General features: G+C 41.6%; 1 protein-coding gene across 1 annotated transcript in view; it reads right to left on the bottom strand.

Annotated features, from left to right (window-relative positions):
- The window catches only part of LOC140546224 (uncharacterized), a 427728-nt gene that overhangs the window by 385648 nt on the left and 19274 nt on the right, over window positions 1–22806 (bottom strand). The gene's annotated exons all lie outside the window — the stretch shown is intronic.

Here is a 22806-nt window from a genome sequence, read left to right as displayed (position 1 = left end):
GTCTTCCCTAATACCACAAACAGTCCTGTCTCTGATTAACGAGTCATATAACTCACCAAATTCATGGTCTTTCGCCTTTTTCAGGTCTGTGGAAGAAGCCTCTCTGTATGCCTCTCTCAGATGTGACTCAGGTAAGTCAGATTGTTTTGCAGTACCAGTTTCTGCAGGTGGACCGGAATCACTGACCTGCTGCTCGAAACAGGAATAGGCAACAACATTAGGTGATTCTGGTGGAAACTCTTTTAGCCATCCTGAGGAGGTGTTTTCTGTTTCTCCTATAGGTTCTTCCATCATGTCTCACGTCTTAGTGTTGCTTGTACATCACTGTCAGCAATGTGAAATTTAATCTTGCATTTTTGGCTTTTGTGTTCACAGGTGAGCGTTAGCTTTCCCAGCGGTGACCTGCAGTGTCTAGAATATGGGAGCGGTTTTCAAGCTGAATTCTGGAGTTTTGTTTCAAAGCTGATTTGTAGATCTGTGCTGTGATGACCTTGCATTCAGCACCAGTGTCCAATCTGAAGACAAAGTTGTTTTTATTTTGATTTTCAGTTCTGTTATTTTCACTTTTGTTGTGACTGTTAATGTTTTTCTGATGTATTGAGTTTTTCTGATTTCAATTGTTCCAATGAAGAAATCTTCCTGCTCTGTCTTTTGTTCAACTGCATGATTTTTTTTTCCTCATTCTGCTCTTTTTTTTTTTCACTTCACTTGATGTCCCTTCATTTGCACAGCAGATATTCTTTGTCTATGTCCAATCTGTTTCTCTCAGCAACCTTGCCCACAATAGGTCTTTCCTAATACCACAAACAGTCCTGTCTCTGATTAACAAGTCACTGAATTCATGGTCTTTCGCCTCTTTCAGGTCTGTGGAAGAAGCCTCTCTGTATGCCTCTCTCGGATGTGACTCAGGTAAGTCTGATTGTCTGACCGGCTTCTGCAGATGGACCGGATTCACTGACCTGCGGCTCGACACAGGAATCTGCAACAACATTGGGTGATGCTGATGGGAACTGTTTTTCAGTCGTCCTGAGGTGTTTTCTGTTTCTCCTATAGGTTCTTCCATCTTTAAACCACATCTAACGTCTCACATGTCTCACATCCTAGTATTGCTGGTACATCTCTATCAACAATGTGAAATTCAATCTTGCATTTTTAATTTAAGTTTTGTTTCAAACCTGATTTGTAGATCTGTGCTGCGATGACATTGTCTTCAAGTTGGACACTGGTGCTGAATGCAAAGTTCTTGTTTTATTTTCAGGGCAGTTATTCTATTGACTTTTGTTGTGACAGTGTTGATGTTTATCTAATACTCCTGTTTTTTTTTCTTATTTCAACTGTTCCAATGAAGAAATCTTCCTGCTCTGCCTTTTTGTTCAACTGCATGATTTTTTTTCCCCCCGTCATTCTGTTCTGATTTGTTTTGTTAAACAGAAACAATGTCCTGCTTATGGACAAGTGTGCAAATCCTGTAACAGCAAAATCACTTTACCAAAAATGTGTCTATGTTCATAACCACATCTGGAGAAGGACAGGAACTTGAACTGTGTCCTGTGAATGTGTGTTCTGTTTTCTGTTTCTTCTATAGGTTCTTCCATCTGGCGTCTGGACTGTGAAGAATCGTGGCTGATCATGATAGCAGGTTGCCCTCACTGAATTCTCACCTTGTCCCACATGTATATGCTTGGTGAGCTCTTTGTCTGTCTGTCATAATAGCTGTTCTACTTGTTGTTTTCTCTACAGCTTATCTTAAAGCTGCATTTTGCTTTTCTTCTTTGAATGTCCAGTATGTTTGGATTTTTCCTCATTGGGCCATCCTTCCATGGTCCTTGTGTGTAGTAGCTGCATCTCTGGATCAGTGCGCTGACTTCAGACAGGCTGGGAATAAACTTGGAAAGGTAATGAATCATGACCATGAATCTCATGAGTGCCTGCTTGTTTTCTGGTGTAGGCATGTGTGTTACAGCTCTCACTTTATCTCTATCTAGATTGAGTTCTGCAGAGAGCACATGGCCATGTACCGGATTTGTGATGTGATCTGAAGTTTGATCTGCCAAAATCCTCACCACTGTGACCCTGCTGCTTACCCAGTCGTTCGGTTTGGTGATTTACACCCCTTAATTTTGTGTAGCTCATCAATGATTGTTGTCTTTCAGGGCAATAGGGACTTTTCTTGGTGGATGTATCACTGGTGAGACCATGGGATCTACTTGAATGTGGTGATGTCCTGGTAGGAATCCAAGAACAGTGAACAGATCAATGTCTTTCAGAATGTCATTTTACGTTGTGATTCCATGCACTCTTTCAACCACACCTAACATCTCCCATGTCTCACGTCCTAGTATTGCTGGTACATCACCGTCAACAATATGTGAAATTCAGTTTAGCATTTTTGGCTTTTGTGTTCACAGGTGAGTGGTAGCTTTCCCAACGGTGACATGCAGTGGCCAGAATATGTGAGTACTGTGCTGAATTCTGCAGTTTTTGGTCCCCGAATTCTTCCTGTACGCTTTCAGCTGGATCCTGAGCTCTCGTGAAGAACAAATGGTGAACATAGGGTAGGTTCTTTCTTGACTCTCAGTAATCCCTGAACTTGTTTTTCAGCACATTTCTTGTTTCAGTTTCTTTGTCTCTGAATTGTAACATGTTGTAGACCATCAAAGGATAAAGGTGCACGTATTCGTCACTGTACAGTGTGGACTGTACAGCGAAATGTGTCCTCCGCATTTAACCCATCTGGTAGTGAACACACACTCACACACACACACGTGTTAGGGGCAGTGAGTACACACACACACCCAGAGCGGTGGGCAGCCAACTCCAGCGCCCGGGGAGCAGAGAGGGTAAAGGGCCTTGCTCAAGGGCCCAACAGTGGCAGCTTGCCGAGCCCGGGAATCAAACCCACAACCCTGTTATCGATATCCCGGCGCTCTAACCGCTGAGCCACCACTGCCCCCACTGCATCTTTCCCTGCGACGTGCGGAAAGGTGGCGCATTGTACCATTTCAGACTCAACAATCCCACTCTCTGTAAGAAACAGGTAAAACTTTTGCACCTAAAAATCCAATTTTTGATTAGATTGCCTTGCAAGCACAGTGCTAAAGGTGGCTGCAGCTGTGCCACTTGCTTGTGTGCTGCTTCGACCGTGTTGGGCTGCTGTATCCTTCTTGTGTTTTGCATCAAATTTGTTACTCTGCTGTGTTCTGCTTGAACAGTGTCACTTGTTCTGTATAATAATTTCGCTGCTGTCCTGCTTGTGTTTTTCATCGTTATGCTGCTGTGCCTTGCTTAAACGATATTTCGCTACTGTGTTCTGCTTGAACCATGTTGGGCTGCTGTGTCCTGCTTGTGTTCTGCATAAAAATTGTTACGCTGCTGTGCCCTGCTTGAATGATATTTCACTACTGTGTTCTGCTTGAACCGTGTTGGGCTGCTGTGTCCTGCTTGTGTTCTGCATCAAAATTGTTACGCTGCTGTGCCCTGCTTGAATGATATTTCACTACTGTGTTCTGCTTGAACCGTGTTGGGCTGCTGTGTCCTGCTTGTGTTCTGCATCAAAAGTGTTACGCTGCTGTGCCCTGCTTGAATGATATTTCGCTGCTGTGCCACTTGCTTGTATTCTGCTTGATTGGTATTTCACTGCTGTGTTCTGCTTGAACAACTTTTCACTACTGTGTTCTGCTTTTACCATGTGGGGATGCTGTGTCCTGCATCAAAATTGTTTCGCTGCTGTCTTGTGCTTGAACAATATTTCGCTGCTGTGGCACTTGCTTGTGTTCTGCTTGAACGGTGTTTTGCTGCTCTCTCTGCTTGTGTTCTGCATGAGAATGGTTATAGTGCTGTGTTTTGTATAAATTGTTTGACTGCTTTGTTGTGCTTGAGCGGTGTAACAATGCTGTTCATATTCATATATAAACCTAAACCTTTTCTTCATTATTATTATTATTTTTTACTTAATTTCTTCTCTCTTCCCCGTGTGCTGAGCTGCCCCCTGCTGTCTGCGGGTGCGTTTGGCTGCTCTTGCCTACCCTGTCCTGCTGTAACCACTCTAAAAAGTTTTTGCTGTGATTTTCCCCCCTCCCCCCTCCTAACCCTTTGTGTTTTCTCTCTCTTTCCCATGTGTTGAGATGCCCAGTTTCAACTGTTCCATCGGCAGACCTGGCTCTCTCCACCACCCTCCTGCCTGCTGTCTGGTTCTGGGGCCTCGAATGGAGTCATCCTCACCTCACTGCATGGCTGTGCAGTATGGAGGAAGGACGACTCTGTGGTACACTTATACTTTATTACTTTTGGGTGACCTGCGTGATTCTTAGCTAGGGCTGCCTCTTAGCTACAGAACATGTGAAATCCCCACATTTGAATTCATATATTTTTTTGTTCTCTTTCTTAATATGAATATAACTATAAATGAGGATGATTTGGGCTGTGCAGGACTCTCAACAACGTTCATACAAACACTGTCGGACCATAATGCTTTAAAACTCAAGGGAAATGAGATGAAGTCTCTGAACTGAACTACATGAACTGTACATTTGACACCATATTTATTAGAATAGCTTGACGTTGCAGAATAACCTAAACAAACCTAAGATGCAGTAAATGACAGTAACTTTAAATTCAGTCAGCAGATGGATAGGAGCTTGAACCGTGTCCTCTGAATGTGTGTGTGAATATTGTAAATGTGTACTGTATGTGTGTTCCAGATTCAGTCCTTGTATCTTGCTGGCGTTTTCACTTGTCTTCCTGACCTTGTGAAGAATGTCTCTCTCTGATGTGTCTCAGGTAAGTCAGATTGTTTTGCAGTACCAGTTTCTGCAGGTGGACCAGATTCACTGACCTGCAGCTCGACACAGGAATCTGCAACAACATTGGGTGATGCTGATGGGAACTGTTTCAGTCGTCCTGAGGTGTTTTCTGTTTCTATAGGTTCTTCCATCTTTAAACCACACCTAACGTCTCACATGTCTCACATCCTAGTATTGCTGGTACATCACTGTCAACAATGTGAAATTCAATCTTGCATTTGTGGCTTTTGTGTTCACAGGTGAGCGTTAGCTTTCCCAACGGTCGAAAAGAAAGTCAAAGGAATCTGTATCTTTCAATGGGTATGTTCAGTGTGCAGAGCTTGGAACTTTCATCATGAAGTTTGATCTGCCAAAATCCTCACCACTGTGACCATGCTGTTTACCCAGTCGTTCGGTTCATGCTGTTTGGTGATTACACCCCTTTTCTCCATTTTGTGTAGCTCATCAATGATTGTTGTCTTTCAGGGCAATCTTTTCTTGGTGGATGTATCACTGGTGAGACCATGGGATCTACTTGAATGTGGTGATGTCCTGGTAGGAATCCAAGAACAGTGAACAGATCAATGTCTTTCAGAATGTAATTTTACGTTGTGATTCCATGCACTCTTTTAACCACACCTAATATCTCCCATGTCTCACGTCCTAGTATTGCTGGTACATCACCGTCAACAATATGTGAAATTCAGTTTAGCATTTTTGGCTTTTGTGTTCACAGGTGAGTGGTAGCTTTCCCAACGGTGACATGCGGTGGTCAGAATATGTGAGTACTGTGCTGAATTCTGCAGTTTTTGGTCCCCGAATTCCTCCCGTACGCTTTCAGCTGGATCCTGAGCTCTCATGAAGAACAAATGGTGAACATAGGGTAGGTTCTTTCTTGACTCTCAGTAATCCCTGAACTTGTTTTTCAGTGCATTTCTTGTTTCAGTTTCTTCCTCTCTGAATTGTAACATGTTGTAGACCTTCACTGCATCTTTCCCTGCGACATGCGGAAAGGTGGCGTATTGGACTTTTTCAGACTCCTCAACAATCCCACTTTCGGTAAGAAACCGGTAAAACTTTTGCACCTAAAAATCCAATTTTTGATGAGATTGCCTTGCAAGCACAGTGCTAAAGGTGGCTGCAGCTGTGCCACTTGCTTGTGTGCTGCTTCGACCGTGTTGGGCTGCTGTATCCTGCCTGTGTTTTTCATAAAATTTTTTACTCATCTGTGTTCTGCTTGAACAGTGTCACTTGTTCTGTATAATAATTTTGCTGCTGTCCTGCTTGTGTTTTTCATCAATGTTATGCTGCTGTGTCCTGCTTGAACGATATTTCGCTAATGTGTTCTGCTTGAACCGTGTTGGGCTGCTGTGTCCTGCTTGTTTTGCATGAAAATGATGCTGCTGTGTTCTGTATAATTTTTTTTGTTGCTTTGTTGTGCTTGAGCGGTGTTTACAGTGCTGTTCATATATTTATATATATATAAACCTAAACCTTTTCTTCATTTTTATTTTTTCCTTCATTTCTTCTCTCTCCCCAATGTGCTGAGCTGCCCCCTGCTGTCTGCTGGTGCGAGTGCATTTGTGTTTGGCTGCTCTTTCCTACCCTGTCCTGCTGTAACATCTCCCATGTCTCACGCCCTAGTACTGCTGGTACATCACAATCAACAATATGTGAAATTAATTTTTGAATTTTTGGCTTTTGTGTTCACAGGTGAGTGGTAGCTTTCCCAGCAGTGACATGCGGTGGCTAGAATATGTGAGTACTTTGCTGAATTCTGCAGTTTCTGGTCCCCAAATTCCTCCCGTACGCTTCAGTGCTTTCAGGTGGACCCTGAGCTCTCATGAAGAACAAATGGTGAACATAGAGTAGGTTCTTTCTTGACGCTCAGTAATCCCTGAACTTGTTTTTCAGCGCATTTCTTGTTTCAGTTTCTTCCTCACTGAATTGTAACATGTTGTAGACCTTCACTGCATCTTCCCCAGCGACGTGCGGAAAGGTGGCGCATTGGACTTTTTCAGACTCCTCAACAATCCCACTTTCTGTAAGAAACCGGTAAAACTTTTGCACCCACAGTCTCCAATTTTCAACGAGATTGCCTTGCAAGCACAGTGCTAAAGGTTGCTGCAGCTGTGCAACTTGCTTGTGTTCTGCTTGAACCGTGTTGGGCTGCTGTGTCCTGCTTGTTCTGCATCAAAATTGTTACGCTGCTGTGTCCTGCTTGTGTTTTACCTAAAAATTGTTACACTGCTGTGTCCTGCTTGACTGGTATTTCACTGCTGTGTTCTGCTTGAACAACATTTCACTACTGTGTTCTGCTTTTACCATGTGGGGCTGCTGTGTCCTGCATCAAAATTGTTTCGCTGCTGTCTTGTGCTTGAACAATATTTTGCTGCTGTGCCACTTGCTTGTGTTCTGCATGAGAATGGTTACACTGCTCTGTTCTGCTTGTGTTTTACCTAAAAATTGTTACGCTGCTGTGTCCTGTTTGAATGATATGAGTGGTTGGTGTGGCGCAACAGATAACACCACTACCTGCCACTGAGCTACCGCACCATGTTGCAGACTGGGGTTCGATTCCCGGCCTGGGTGACTAGGTGCTAGCGCTACACCAATAAGAGTCCTTGGACAAGATTCCTAACACCATTGGCCCTCCTATGTAATACGAGTAACCTTGTAAGTCGCTCTGAATAAGAGCGTCAGCTAAATGCCATAAATGTAAAAAATATTTCGCTGCTGTGCCACTTGCTTGTATTCTGCTTGATTGGTATTTTACTGCTGTGTTCTGCTTGAACAACATTTCACTACTGTGTTCTGCTTTTACCATGTGGGGCTGCTGTGTCCTGCATCAAAATTGTTTCGCTGCTGTCTTGTGCTTGAACAATATGTCGCTGCTATGCAACTTGCTTGTGTTCTGCATGAGAATGGTTACACTGCTGTGTTTTGTATAAATTGTTTGACTGCTTTGTTGTGCTTGAGCGGTGTAACGATGCTGTTCATATTCATATATAAACCTAAACCTTTTCTTCATTATTATTATTCTTATTTTATTATTAATTTTTTTTCTTCTTAATTTCTTCTCTCTTCCCTGTGTGCTGAGCTGCCCCCTGCTGTCTGCGGGTGCGAGTGCATTTGGCTGCTCTTGCCTACCCTGTCCTGCTGTAACCCTTCTAAAAAGTTTTTGCTGTGATTCCCCCAACCCCCCCCTCCCTCCTAACCCTTTGTGTTTTCTCTCTCTCCCATGTGTTGAGATGCCCAGTTTCAACTGTTCCATCGGCAGACCTGGCTCTCTCCACCACCCTCCTGCCTGCTGTCTGGTTCTGGGGCCTCCAATGGAGTCATCCTCACCTCACTGCATGGCTGTGCGGTATGGAGGAAGGAGGCCTCTGTGGTACACTTACACTTTATTACTTTTGGGTGACCTGCGTAATTCTTAGCTAGGGCTGCCTCTTAGCTACATAACATGTAAAATCTCCACACTTGAATTTATATCTTTTTGTTTATTTCTCTTGAATATAACTATAAGTGAGGATGATTTGGGCTGTGCAGGACTCTCAACAACGTTCATACAAACTCTGTCGGACCATAATGCTTTAAAATTCAAGGAAAATGAGATGAAGTCTCTGAACTGAACTACATGAACTGTACATTTGACACCATATTTATTAGAATAGCTTGATGTTGCAGAATAAACTAAACAAATCTAAGATGCAGTAAATGACAGTAACTTTAAGTTCAGTCAGCAGATGGACAGGAGCTTGAACCGTGTCCTCTGAATGTGTGTGTGAATATTCTAAATGTGTACTGTATGTGTGTTCCAGATTCAGTCCTTTTATCTTGCTGGTGTTTTCACTTGTCTTCCTGACCTTGTGAAGAATGCCTCTCTCGGATGTGCCTCAGGTAAGACTGATTGTTTTGCAACACCAGTTTCTGCAGGTGGACCGGAATCACTCACCTGCGGCTCGACACAGGAATCTCCAACAACATTGGGTGATGCTGATGGAAACTTATTCAGCCACCCTGAGGACGTGTTTTCTGTTTCTCCTATAGGTTCTTCCATCATGTCTCACGTCCTGGTATTGCTGGTACATCACTGTCAACAATATGAAATTTAATCTTGCATTTTTGGCTTTTGTGTTCACAGGTGAGCGTTAGCTTTTCCAACGGTGACCTGCAGTGTCTAGAATATGTGAGCGGTTTTCAAGCTGAGTTCTGGAGTTTTGTTTTAAATCTGAGTGACTTGTAGACATTTCCTGAGATGACCTTGCATTCAGCACCAGTGTCCAACTTGAAAACTATGTTCTTGTTTATTTCAAGATTTTCAGTCCAGTTATTCTTTTCACTTTTGTTGTGACAGTGTTGATGTTTGTCTAATATTCTGTTTTTCTGATTTCAACTGTTTCAATGAAGAAATCTTCCTGCTCTGTCCTTTGTTCATCTACATGACTTTTTTTTTTTTTTTCCTCATTCTGCTGTGATTGTTTTGATTTACACATTTTTGGTAAAGTGATTTTCTGTTGCAGGATTTACACACTTGGCCATAGGCAGGACATTGTTTCTGTTTATGTTCATAACCACATCTGGAGCAGCTTGCTTCTGTTGCTTGTTCATTTTTAGCTAGTTTGGATTTGCTCTTCTGTTCAAACCCAACTGTTTTTGTTTCTGTTCTGTTTTGTATTTCATTGAGCACTTTTTTTCACTTCACTTGATGTCCCTTCATTTGCACAGCAGATATTCATGGCATTTGTCTATGTCTGATCTGTTTCTTTCAGCAACCATGCCAACAATTAGTCTTCCCTAATACCACAAACAGTCCTGTCTCTGAATAACGAGTCATGCAATTCACCAAATTCATGGTCTTTTGCCTTTTTCAGGTCTGTGGAAGAAGCCTCTCTCTATATGCCTCTCTCGGATGTGACTCAGGTAAGTCAGATTGTTTTGCAATACCAGTTTCTGCAGGTGGACCGGATTCACTGACCTGCGACTCAAAATGGGAATCGGCAACAACATTGGGTGATGCTGATGGGAACTGTTTTTCAGTCGTCCTGAGGTGTTTTCTGTTTCTCCTATAGGTTCTTCCATGTTTAAACCACACCTAACGTTGCGCATGTCTCACGTCCTAGTATTGCACTGTCAACAATGTAAAATTCAATCTTGCATTTTGGATTTGTAGATCTGTGCTGCGATGGCATTGTTTTCAAGTTGGACACTGGTGCTGAATGCAAAGTTCTTGTATTATTTACTGTCCAGTCATTCTGTTCACTTTTGTTGTGACAGTGTTGATGTTTTTCTGATTTCAGCTTTTTCAATCAGTAAACCTCTGCATTTTGTTCAACTACATGATTTCTTTTCTCCTTCTGCTTTGATTTGTTTTGTTAGACACATTTTTGTTAGTGATTTTGCTGTTACAGGATTTGCACACTTGTTCATAAGCAGGATATTGTTTCTGTTTATGTTCATAACCACATCTGTAGAAGGACAGGAACTTGAACTGTGTCCTGTGAACGTGTGTTCTGTTTTCTGTTTCTCCTATAGGTTCTTCCATCTGGCGTCTGGACTGTGAAGAATCGTGGCTGATCATGATAGCAGGTTGCCCTTCTCTGAATTGTCACCTTGTCCCACATGTATATGCTTGGTGGGCTCTTTGTCTATCTGTCATAATAGCTGTTCTGCTAGAGTTGTCTTCTCTACAGCTTGTCTTGAATCTGTATTTTGCTTTTCTGCTTTGAATGTCCAGTATGTTTGGATTTTTCTCATTGGGCCATCCTTCTATGGTGATTGTGTGTAGTAGCTGCATCTCTGGATCAGTGTGCTGACTTCAGACAGGCTGGGAATAAACTTGGAAAGGTAATGAATCATGACCATGAGTGCCTGCTTGTTTTCTGGTGTAGGCATGTGTGTTACAGCTCTCACTTTCTCTCAATCTAGATTGAGACCTTCTGCAGTGAGCACAAGGCCATGTACCGGATTTGTGATGTGATCAGAAGTTTGATCTGCCAATATCCTCACCACTGTGACCATACTGCTTACCCAGTCGTTCAGTTCATGCTGTTTGGTGATTACACCCCTTTTCTCCATTTTGTGTAGCTCATCAATGATTGTTGTCTTTCAGGGCAATCTGGACTTTTCTTGGTGGATGAATCACTGGCGAGACCATGGGATCTACTGAATGTGGTGATGCCCTGGTAGGAATCCCAGAACAGTGAACAGATGACCGTCTATCAGAATGTCATTTTACGTTGTGATTCCATGCACTCTTTAAACCACACCTAACATCTCCCATGTCTCACGTTCTAGTATTGCTGATACGTCACTGTCAATAATGTGAAATTCATTTAGAATTTTTGGCTTTTGTGTTCACAGGTGAGTGGTAGCTTTCCCAACGGTGACATGCGGTGGCCAGAATATGTGAGTACTTTGCTGAGTTCTGCAGTTTCTGGTCCCCAAATTCCTCCCGTACGCCTCAGTGCTTTCAGCTGGACCCTGAGCTCTCGTGAAGAACAAATGGCGAACATAGGGTAGGTTCTTTCTTGACTCTCCGTAATCCCTGAACTTGTTTTTCAGCACATTTCTTGTTTCAGTTTCTTCCTCACTGAATTGTAACATGTTGTAGACCTTCACTGCATCTTCCCCAGTGATGTGCGGAAAGGAAATCCAATTTTTGACGAGAAGCACAGTGCTGAAGGTGGCTGCAGCTGTGCCACTTGCTTGTGTTCTGCTTGGACCGTATTGGGCTGCTGTGTCCTGCTTGTATTTTGCATCAAACTTGTTACGCTGCTGTGTTCTGTTTAATTACGCTGCTGTGTTCTGCTTGAACAGTGTCACTTGTTCTATATAATAATTTCGCTGCTGTCCTGCTTGTGTTTTTCATCAACATTATGCTGCTGTGCCCTGTTTGAACGGTGCTGGGCTGCTCTTTCCTGCTTGTGTTTTGCATGAAAATGGTTACGCTACTGTGTTCTGTTTAATTATGCTGCTGTGTCCTGCTTGAACCATGTTGGGCTGCTGTGTTCTGCATGAAAATTATGCTGCTGTGTTTTTGTTGTGCTTGAGCGGTGTTACGGTGCTGTTCATATTCATATATAAACCTAAACCTTTTCTTCATTATTTTTTTTTTTTCCTTCATTTCTTCTCTCTCCCCCATGTGCTGAGCTGCTGTCTGCTGGTGCGAGTGCATTTGTGTTTGGCTGCTCTTTCCTACCCTGTCCTGCTGTAACATCTCCCATGTCTCACGTCCTAGTATTGCTGGTACATCACCATCAACAATATGTGTATGTGTATATATATAATAAGTGTAGCTTTCCCAGCGGTGACATGCGGTGGCCAGAATATGTGAGTACTTTGCTGAATTCTGCAGTTTTTGGTCCCTGAATTCCTCCCGTACGCCTCAGTGCTTTCAACTGGACGCTGACTCTCAGTAATCGCTGAACTTGTTTTTCAGCACATTTCTTGTTTGTTTCTTCCTCACTGAATTGTAACATGTTGTAGACCTTCACTGCATCTTCCCCAGCGACATGCTGAAAGGTGGCGCATTGGACTTTTTCAGACTCGTCAACAATCTCACTCTGTAAGAAACCGGTAAAACTTTTGCACCCACAGTCTCCAATTGCCTTGCAAGCACAGTGCTAAATGTGGCCGCAGCTGTGCCACTTGCTTGTGTTCTGCTTGAACCGTGTTGGGCTGCTGTGTGTCCTGCCTGAAAATTGTTACGCTGCTGTGTCCTGCTTATTTTGTATTTCGCTGCTGTTTCCTGCTTGAACTGTGTTGGGCTGCTGTGTCCTGCTTGTGTTTTGCCTAAAAATTGTTTAATTATGCTGCTGTGTCCTTCTTGAACAGTGTCCCTTAACCGTTATAATAATTATGATGCTGTGTCCTGCCTGAAAATTGTTACGCTGCTGTGTCCTGCTTATTTTGTATTTCGCTGCTGTTTCCTGCTTATTTTGTATTTCGCTGCTGTTTCCTGCTTATTTTGTATTTCGCTGCTGTTTCCTGCTTGAACTGTGTTGGGCTGCTGTGTCCTGCTTGTGTTTTGCCTAAAAATTGTTTAATTATGCTGCTGTGTCCTGCTTGAACAGTGTCACTTAACCTTGTTCTGTATAATAATGATATTTCGCTGCTGTGCAACTTGCTTGTGTTTTGCATGAAAATGGTTATGCTGCTGTGTTCTGTATACATTGTTTTGCTGCTTTGTTGTGCTTACATGGTGTTACAATGCTGTTCATATTCATATATAAACCTAAACCTTTTCTTCATTAGTATTGTTATTTTTATTTTTTCCTTCATTTCTTCGCTCTCCCTCATGTGTTGAGTTGCCCCTTCCTGTCTGCTGGCACGAGTGCATTTGTGTTTGGCTGCTCTTGCCTACCCTGTCCTGCTGTAACCCTTCTAAAAAGCCCCCCTTCCTAACCCTTTGTGTTTTCTCTCTCTTTCCCATGTGTTGAGATGCCCAGTTTCAACTGTTCCATCGGCAGACCTGGCTCTCTCCACCACTCTCCTGCCCGCAGTCCGGTTCTGGGTCATCTAATGGAGTCATCCTCCCCTCACTGCATGGCTGTGCTTGTGACCGTGTACCTGCATGAACTTTAACATTTCACTCATGTTTTTATCTTGACGGCACATTGGCCGGATTCCCTTAATTCCGTGTTTTATTGCTGTTTTGCTTTTCATTGTGCTATCCGGTGTCGACCAGAGGAGGATGGGTTCCCCTCAAGGTTTCTTCCTCTCGATCTGAGGGAGTTTTTCCTTGCCACTGTTGCCACTGTCTTGCTCAAAAGAGGCTTTGACCCGGATCTCTGTAAAGCTGCTGTGTGACCACATTTGTTGTGAAAGCACTGTTTAAATAAAATTCATTTGAATTGAATCCTGTATTCTGCGTGAGTTATTCTCCTCTATGCTGGTTGTGTAGTGTTATGCTACCGTATTCTGATTGAAAGAGAACTGGTACTGTATTCTATATCAAAATAATTATTGTCTAACTAATGACGAGTAACTAGTAACAATAACTAATGTCTTCTGAATAAAAGCGTTATGCTACTCTGTTGTGAATGAACAGTTTCAGGCTACTGTGTTCTGTAAGACATCGTTACGCTACTCTATTCTGGTAGAACAGTGTTCTGTTACTGTGGTCTGTAGGAAAGTTCTGCTACTTTTCATACAGAATTCAGTAGCATAGCTCTGAATACGGGATACAACAGTGTTGCGCTTCACATTCAACATGGAGCTTGTAGCGCCCCCTATGGATTCTATAAGAGGGTTAGCGTAGCCTATTTTTCAGATAACATGATTCACCCCCTGAAATGTAATCCTAAAAATACTGTAAATATCAGAAATCAAACATTTCATACCCCACTGTATCTAGGTTAAAGTATCTGAAACAGAATTTCACACAGTTGAAAAGACCTAAAATAAAATGTTTATTTTCCCACATCCTGTAGTTTAAAGTACCTGACCGAGAACGCCAAAAGTTTCACCCCACACAGGAGAAATGAGCTGAAATGAAATGCTAAATTCTCCACTTCATACATCTGATAGAACTTGACAAATGCTTCACTCCATAGTTAAGAGCCTGAACTTCAGAGAAACACAGCTAATCAGAACAAAGCTCATTTACATATATCTTAACGGCACTGTAATAAACAAAAACAGCCAGTTTTAATTGTAAGGGATAAAGCGAGATTTTTGGTTCACAAAACTCCACAAACACTAAGTAGGACTGAAGAGAAAAGAGGAAAATGGAGTTTATGGTCCTTTAACATAATAATTGGACATTTAGGCCCAGCCCTAGGTGTGTCTTAATCTTCACACATCACTGCTATTACATTATCAAAAATGTTAAATGCTATTGCATTATTAAAAAATACATTTAAAATAATGACAGGATACAGGGTGGTAAAAGGTGCTTTGCATGCAGAGTTCAGTGGAGTTTCATCAAGTTCATGCACAGAGTGGATTCTGCTGGAGTTCTGTTTATATATAAATCATGTAGCTGGTAGAGAACTGCTCAAGCACTGCTCCTGTATTTTTCTCTTAAAGCAGTTCAAAACTATGCCTGACCACCAAGGTCTATACATGACCTTTTAAGAATAGTGGACACACTTCTTGATTCACTGAATAACTTCTTTGCTCAATACTTTTAAAATCTGCTGGAATTTGTCACTTTTTTTTAACATAAAGGTGTTCTTTATCAGCTGCTCAGGGTAAATGCTGTGCTAATGCTACTGTTCCTCTCTTTCTTTCCCATTAAGAATAGAGCGTCTATGGCGAGACGTTTAGCTGAGTGTAAATGAGCTGTACTATTGTACAATTTCAGAATGTTCATTTGTCCCCTGCCACTGTCTACCTTAAGACTAGATTACTGTAATGCACTTTTATCAGGTTGTTCCAGCAGGAACCTCAATAAACTTTGACTAGTTTAAAATGCTGCAGCCAGGGTCCTTACTAAAACTAGAACATTTGACCATATCAGTCCAGTTCTATCAGCACTGCACTGGCTCCCAGTTAAATTCTGTACTGATTATTAAATTCTTCTATTAACATACTAAGCCCTACATGGCCTCACTCCTGAGTACCTGCGAGATCTTATTACATATTATGATCCATCAAGAATACTTAGATCTCAGGCTGCTGACTTCTTAGTAGTTCCCAAAATTCTGAAAAACCTCAGCAGGGGGAAGAGCCTTTTCTTATAAAGCCCCCCAACTCTGGAAATAAATAAAGTATAACCTCGGTGATAGTCTTCTCTGCTCATGGCCAAATGTTGATCCTTTAGGTACTGATCTGTGGCCTCGACCAGACTCAAATATTCTCTCAGACTTCTTTGACAGTTACAAACGGGGCGGAAAGGTGTAGCGGGGTAGGAAACGCCATCCACTGCCAAATGTTAAGATTCTACGTCATAGTGATGAAAATGAAAAGGGTTGCGAGTGTAAGAACCGCTAAAGGCCTGGTTATGGACGAATCCCAACGCTATAAATTTAGGCACTTGTTTCAGAAACAAATGATCTTGACTGGATCCGCGGTGACCGGCGGGGACACTGATCAGTGCAGCGGTCACGCGCTCCAGCGGATACTTGGTGTTTGAGCTCATCAGAGCGGAGGTGTGAGCGAGGTTCACGCCCGTTGACTTTTCTGACGTACAGCAGAGCCGACAGGATGCGTAGATTATAGCCGGGTTTTGATCAGAAGACATCAAAACTAATTCGTATTATTACGCAGCAGTTTAACTCTCACGTCCACGGAATTTAAAAGAAGTTTTTCCTGAAATCCAAAATGTCTGTGTCTGTGTCCCAGCAGTTCAAAAACCCGGCTCCGTTCGCTGAATTCGCTCCTCTATGACAGGCCCTGGTTCTCTCCAGTGGGGTCAGCGTCGTCCATATGTCCCGCAGTATCCCTTCTAAACATGCCGGTGGGAAATTGAGATGCAGGGTCTCCTCAGAATAATTCAGCAAACACTCCATGGCGGCTCGGTAGCCGTAGGTCGAACTGCTCTGGGAAATCAGTTTATCGCCCAGAGAAACTTCCACCTGGCTAAAAAGGCTCGCGATGGGGTAGTTGATCAAACCGACCTTGGCGTCGCGCGCTAAATCAGAACCTTCCGGATTCGTCACTTTGCAGGTCAGGTACAACAGCCAACGATTCAAATCCAGATGCTCGTCTCCGGAACCTGCTACGAAGAAATGTATGGGACCGGTGTCTGTGATGGATGTGATGGGTGGCGTTTCACATATTTGTAAGATTCGATGCTGGTTTGTGTGATAGGCAGAGTAAATAAGCCCAACTCTGATATCAAACACTCGGTAGAAGCGGCGTGTATCAGAGACATGCTTGTTTTTGTTTTGTTGTTTTTTTCTTCTTCTTCTTCTTTTTAAAATTTATCGGGACTCAGTCAAACTCTTTTCCTCTTCTTTGCGGTTTTGGTCTTTGTTTCTTTTGCTTTTGCTTTTTCTTCAAAGAATGTCCAAAGGTCAGCGCCTCAGTCACTTTCTGCTTTGTAAGGAGATCCTCTGATTTTATGGGGGTTAGACGCGCGTTGCCCCGGAGGGCGCATGTGCACGCGACTGAGCGCGGACAGACCTGTGCCCTCTTGACTGTCCGTAAATCTTCGACCCGCTTTCCGAAATATTCGTCTGAAAATGTTTGCCGGTAATCTTTGGTGAATGCCCTGCGTTCTTTGGCAATGTGAACCACGTCGTTCACTTTAAATGTAGATAGCCAGATATTTTAACCACCAACCCGTTTACCGTATAAATGATAAACTTGAACTTGATTAGGGCGCGTCACCTCAACGGGTTTCATTCTGACAGATCTGTGAAACGTACGACTGTATGAATGCACCAGATCTTTCAACGCATCTAAATACCTGTAAGTGTTTAACCTGTAAAATACCTAAACATACGACCCTTAAGAGTTTTGTTGAAACGCTCCACCACGAGGCCTTCAGTTCTCTAGCCGTAGTGAAATGTCTAATGTTATATCTTTTCAAAGGGTTTTAAAAAGATTTGTTTAAAAACTCCTTACCTTTGTCGGATTGTAGAGTGACGGGTCGTCTGCCTTCCAAAAATATTTTATAAGCCCTAGTCAGGATTCGTGCTCATTTATTTTACCCAGGCATATTTAGAAAAAAATGTCTATACACATGAGAATATTTTTTTTTCATCATTGTACTGAAAGATTGCTTAAATCCACCAAATCAATTCGCCACTGAGCTTCCTTTTCCAAAACTAGAACCACGTTCCTTCTGAAATTAATTAGTCTGGGTTTATGTAAGGAATATGTGTCTAAACTCCCAAGAAAAACATCGGCCTCATTTTATTATTATATTATTGTTTATATTATTATTATTATTATTATTATTATTATTTATTTATTATTATTATTATTATTATTATTATTATTATTATTATTTATTTATTATTATTATTATTATTATTATTATTATTATTGAAGGAACCAGAGTACTTTAGACTACGGATAAAACTCTGTCTACCGCTCAAACTCCCCACCTTCCTAATAAAGTTCTTCTAAACGTTCGTTCGCTGCCATAACGTTTAGAAATAAAGCCCAAAACAAAACAAGCAAACTAACAAACCAAAAAAAAAACTCAAATGACAGACTGTGTGTGTGTATTTTTATACCTATATATATATATATATATTTAAAGTCAAGGAAAAACCCACCTCCAGAAGAACCCGTTCCTCCTCCACCCTTTTATCAACAACAAAAATTTGAATAAAAAGTTGTAGATTGTTTTTGTTTTTTAAATTTGGATGCAATTTTTTATATTTTGTTTTTTTTTTTGTTGAAAAATATAAAAAGAAGTAAAACTGAATAAGTAAAAAAAAAGTTGTTAAACATCATACGTAATAATACGTTGTATTAATAATATGAAACATGCTATATATGTTTAATCAATGTAGTTAAATACATTTAAGACAAAAACATGATAAATATGGATATGGAGTAATACTATGGGGATTTCTTTTGTCTACATCAGGATATATATGTATAACATGAAACACATGAAAATGAGAAGAGGAACATGTTTAATAAATGAAATGACAGCGTGCAGAAAAACAAAGCGGTAACAGTAGCAGCAGCATTTTTTTCACCAACCTCAGACTTCATTAGAATGTTATACAGGGATGCAGCAGCCTCTTTACACTGATCACTAAACTCCTCATTGTGAAAATAACGAATCAACGCCTCAAAGGGATTTTTGGAAAGATAGTCGGACGTAGATTAGTTGTGTAACATCTTGTGATCCAGGTCCAGGTCGCTTCCACGCCTCCAGGGCTGCAGCTCGCTGTGTTTCCTTGCTGTTGTTTTTCCTTATCTGGCAACCCGGGGTGTGGCAGTAGGACTGGGGGGTGGGGGAGTGGGGCAATGGGCGGGATAGGAAGCTACAGCACAACCAGAGATCCGCTCCGTACCTGACCCCTCAAAGACCACCATACAGCTAGAAGCACTGCGGTCAAGAAATGCTGGAGCTGAAACCTGTGTGTTTCTTTAATATCTGGAGACACATCCTGATCATTAGCTAGCTAACTACCATGTGTTCAGTGAAAGGTCAGCATTTTTATTAATGGGAACACAAATAACTAAAGAAAGTTAGTAAATAGAAAAGTCATTTGCATGAAATCATACAGAATTTTCTCTGTGGAGGATATTTCATTATTTTTACTTAGAAAACAAAAGAAGAAGACTCTTGGAAGATTCTCAGGGGTAAGTGGAATAAAGTAATGGGAGGTGAAACAGTATAGCCATCAAATGTAATGTGATGAACCAACTTCATATGAATAATTGTGTCTTTTATAGTCGATTATAAGATATTTAAGATAAGATAAGATACTTTTATTGTCATTGCACAATGTACAACGAAATTGAGCAGCAATCCTTAAGGTGCTTAAGCATACAATAATTAACACGACTAAAAACAAAAATAGACACACAAATTTACACAGTGGATGATGAAAATATATACAATATAATTAACAGATTATTGCACAAGTCCTGAGTAGTTAAGAGATTTTTTCAAAATAAATATGGAAAAGTGAAAGTGCGCATGGCTGGTGAAAGTGCAGCTATCAGTGTTGTTGTTGTTTTGTTTTTGTTTTTTTGTTTTTTTTTTTACTTTTCAGTTTTCAGTTCCTTGGTAGTGCTCTGTGAATGTGTGTGTGTTTTGCTGTGTTCAGTTCCCATACAGCGCTGGGGTAAAAACTGTTTTTCAGTCTGTTTGTCCTGGATGTGATGGACCTGAAGCATTTTCCAGAAGGCAGCTGTTGGAGCAGATGATGTCCAGGGTGGGAGGAGTCCTTCAGGATGTTGGCTGCCCTGCTGAGGCAGCGGGAGCTGAACAGGTCCTCCAGACTGGGCAGTGGACAGCCGGTGATCTTCTGGGCTGAGTTGATCACTCTCTGTAGTGCTCTCCTTCCTGCCGCTGAGCAGCTGACGTACCATGTTGAGATGCAGTAGGTCAACACACTCTCAATGGCACAGCGGTAGTAGGACACCAGCAGCTTCTCATGGAGGTTATTTTTCCTGAGAATTCTCAGGAAATAGAGTCTCTGCTGTGCCTTCCTGACCGCAGCTGTGGTGTTGGTGTTCCAGGAGAGATCTTCAGAGATGTGCGTACCCAGAAATCTGAAGGAAGACACTCTTTCCACACAGTCCCCATTTATGGGTTAGGGTTAGGGTTAGGGTTAGGGATGCATCTCCTCCGGAAAGTCTATAACCAGTTCCTTTGTTTTAGAGGAGTTCAAGTTGTTCTCTGCACACCACTCAGCCAGTCCCTGGACTTCATCCTTGTAGGCGGTCTCGTCTCCACCAGATATGAGTCCCACCACGGTCGTGTCGTCCGCAAACGTGTTGCTGGAGTGGGTGGGGGTGCAGTTGTGGGTGTAGAGTGTAGAGAAGAGGACTCAGCACGCAACCTTGTGAAACTCCAGTGTTGAGTGTTACCCTAGAGGAGTGACGGCGGCCAAATCTAACAGACTGGGTGTGGTCTGTTAAAAAGTCCTTAATCCAGATGCAGGTGGGTTGGGAAAGTCCAAGGTCTGTGAGTTTGGTCACCAGTCTGCTGGGGATGACCGTGTTAAAGGCAGAGCTAAAGTCTATGAACAGCATCCTCACATAACTCCCCTCGTGATCCAGGTGTGTGAGTGCTGTGTGAAGGGCAGTGGCGATGGCATCCTCAGTGGCCTTATAGGCAAACTGATGTGTGTCAAAGCTGAGTGGGAGACTGGCTCTGATGTGCTGTAGAACCAGTCTCTCAAAGCACTTAATTTATGACTGTTCTTTGTTTTTACTCTGTACTACTGCCTTCATCACTACACTTTATTGCAACATCATAATGAAGCTTTTGTGTATTTTCTGCTTTTGTCTTACAGTGTATGATGAGGTTGATGCCGTCCATCCTGTGATGAGGAACATTTGTCACCGCTTTAGCTGAAACAGGGCTGCAAGTTTTCCTCTAAAGGACTCCCAGGTCATCTTCAAGAGATGCTCAGCAAAAGTGTAAGCACACCATTTTCACCTCCTCCAGCAGACCTACAGAAGACTCTTAAATTCAGTGATGCTCTCAGAGGGAGAATTATGTAAGTATTCCCTTGATGATGTTGGTGTGACGGGCCGTCTGCATACTGAAGTGATTCCATTGTTTTGGAAAGTCACGTATATAAAAAACATAGACACTGTGTGGGTTCTGTGTGGTAAAATGTTGCTTGTGGTTTCTGGTGGGTGTTTTTCTTTTTAATAAGGCTGATATTCTCTTATATAAGTGAAACCTACATTATGTACATTTTGCCATGTCAGGATGAAATATGATTCTTTTAGCTGGTTTAATAAAACCTTTTTACTTAGTTTCATTGTCTTGTTTGCTGTTAATGCCATATTGTAATGGTATGGAGTGCAATTTCTTTCAATTTAATCTCCATAAACATTGTTAACATTGTTTTTTTTTCTATTTCTGTTGCTCTTTCAGTTAATGCTAAAGTTCAATATGTTTTTTTTTTTAAATATTAAAATATGAAATAATAAGATAAAGCTAGTTTATTGTTGTGAAAATTGGCAGTAGTTTAGGGTTCTGATGGACTTTAGTTTAGTTCATGAAGTAATGTGAAGGAAAGGACACTCTCCCTCTCTATGGAGTTCACTTTTATAAAGCAAAAACACACAACAACGACTTCTGCACTTGAGAGTCTAATACAGTGTCTTTAATATTCAGCCTCCGATCACTCACTATTAAGGACACAGAAGCCGTTCACTCGAATAGAAGAGTGCACTTCTATATAGTGAGAAGGAATCCCTTTGGAATTGACCTCATGGATGGAGCTTGGATGTCACCCTGTGGTCAATCTGATAAACTACAAGAGTTATAAATAGATGCACATATTGACAAAATCTGAATAAATGGAATACATTAAAAATCTGTTTTAACAGCTTTTAATCTGTTGAGGCTTTTTAACAAAACTACCTGTAAAATAAAGTAATCTTTACTGACAAAAATAGCAGAATCATCTGCAATTTAACAAAAAGACTTTAGTTATGCTGATATATCTCTGCCAAATACATCAAATACTGTCAATAATGCATTTAAAAATTAAGAACTGCTAGAAAATATGTCTTATGTTATAATATCTTATGAGACGGTATAAATGATATTTGAACAGATTTGAACTTTGACTTTATTGATGCATTTGATTCATTTAAAGACTGAATTCTTCAATAAGTGAAATTCATGTTTCTACAAACATAAATGACCCATCCCCACATTCCCCAATACACACATAAAGGTATTACAGTCCAGCTGTGCAACATGTTGGGTGCAGATTCCTACCAGAGCTCCACAGATAGAAAATGATGACCCACCAGTTACAGCAGACATATGACTCTCCTATCATAAAGCTATGAACTCTGCAGATGTTTGCGGTTCCGGTGGACAGGTTGTACGCTCGCTCACCTGCTGTTTGTTTGTTTGCTCTCTTATTACTTGAAAAATGACTTGTTACTCCTAGTCCTCAGTTGATATTCCTTCATCTTTGCTTTTGCTTATTTGCTTATTTTTCTCAGCTGGTTGGTATTGTAATCTTTGTGTCAACTGCGACCTCTTACTTAACGTTACTTTGTCTTACCATCTGTCGATTGCGCTTCTGTGTGTTTGTTTACCTCAAGGAACATGGCGACCACAGAGGAACGTGCTCTTCGGACGCTCAGCAAGGAGCTTGCTCTGCTGGACCAGAAGATCCAGTGGCTTTTGGAGAAGCAGGCCGAGGGAAATAGTAATTTACCAGTATCACTCTCATATTGCTTATCAGATAAACCCTGCAGTATTGAGACTGTGTCTGTCCCTCATATAGTCCGCAATTGTAGACGTTCAAAAATCAATTTTAACAACCTGATTAGAATCGACGTTAGCGCTTCGTGATTTCCGAGTACTAGCAACTCCCACATTAAGTTTGGGCTGTTAAACATACGGTCTCTAGCACATAAAGTAGTCATTGTCAATGAAATTATTACTGTAAACCCCCCT

Source organism: Salminus brasiliensis, chromosome 23 (genome assembly GCF_030463535.1).
Source record: "Salminus brasiliensis chromosome 23, fSalBra1.hap2, whole genome shotgun sequence".
Classification (NCBI taxonomy): domain Eukaryota; kingdom Metazoa; phylum Chordata; class Actinopteri; order Characiformes; family Bryconidae; genus Salminus; species Salminus brasiliensis.
This window is presented reverse-complemented; position numbering and strand designations above follow the sequence as displayed.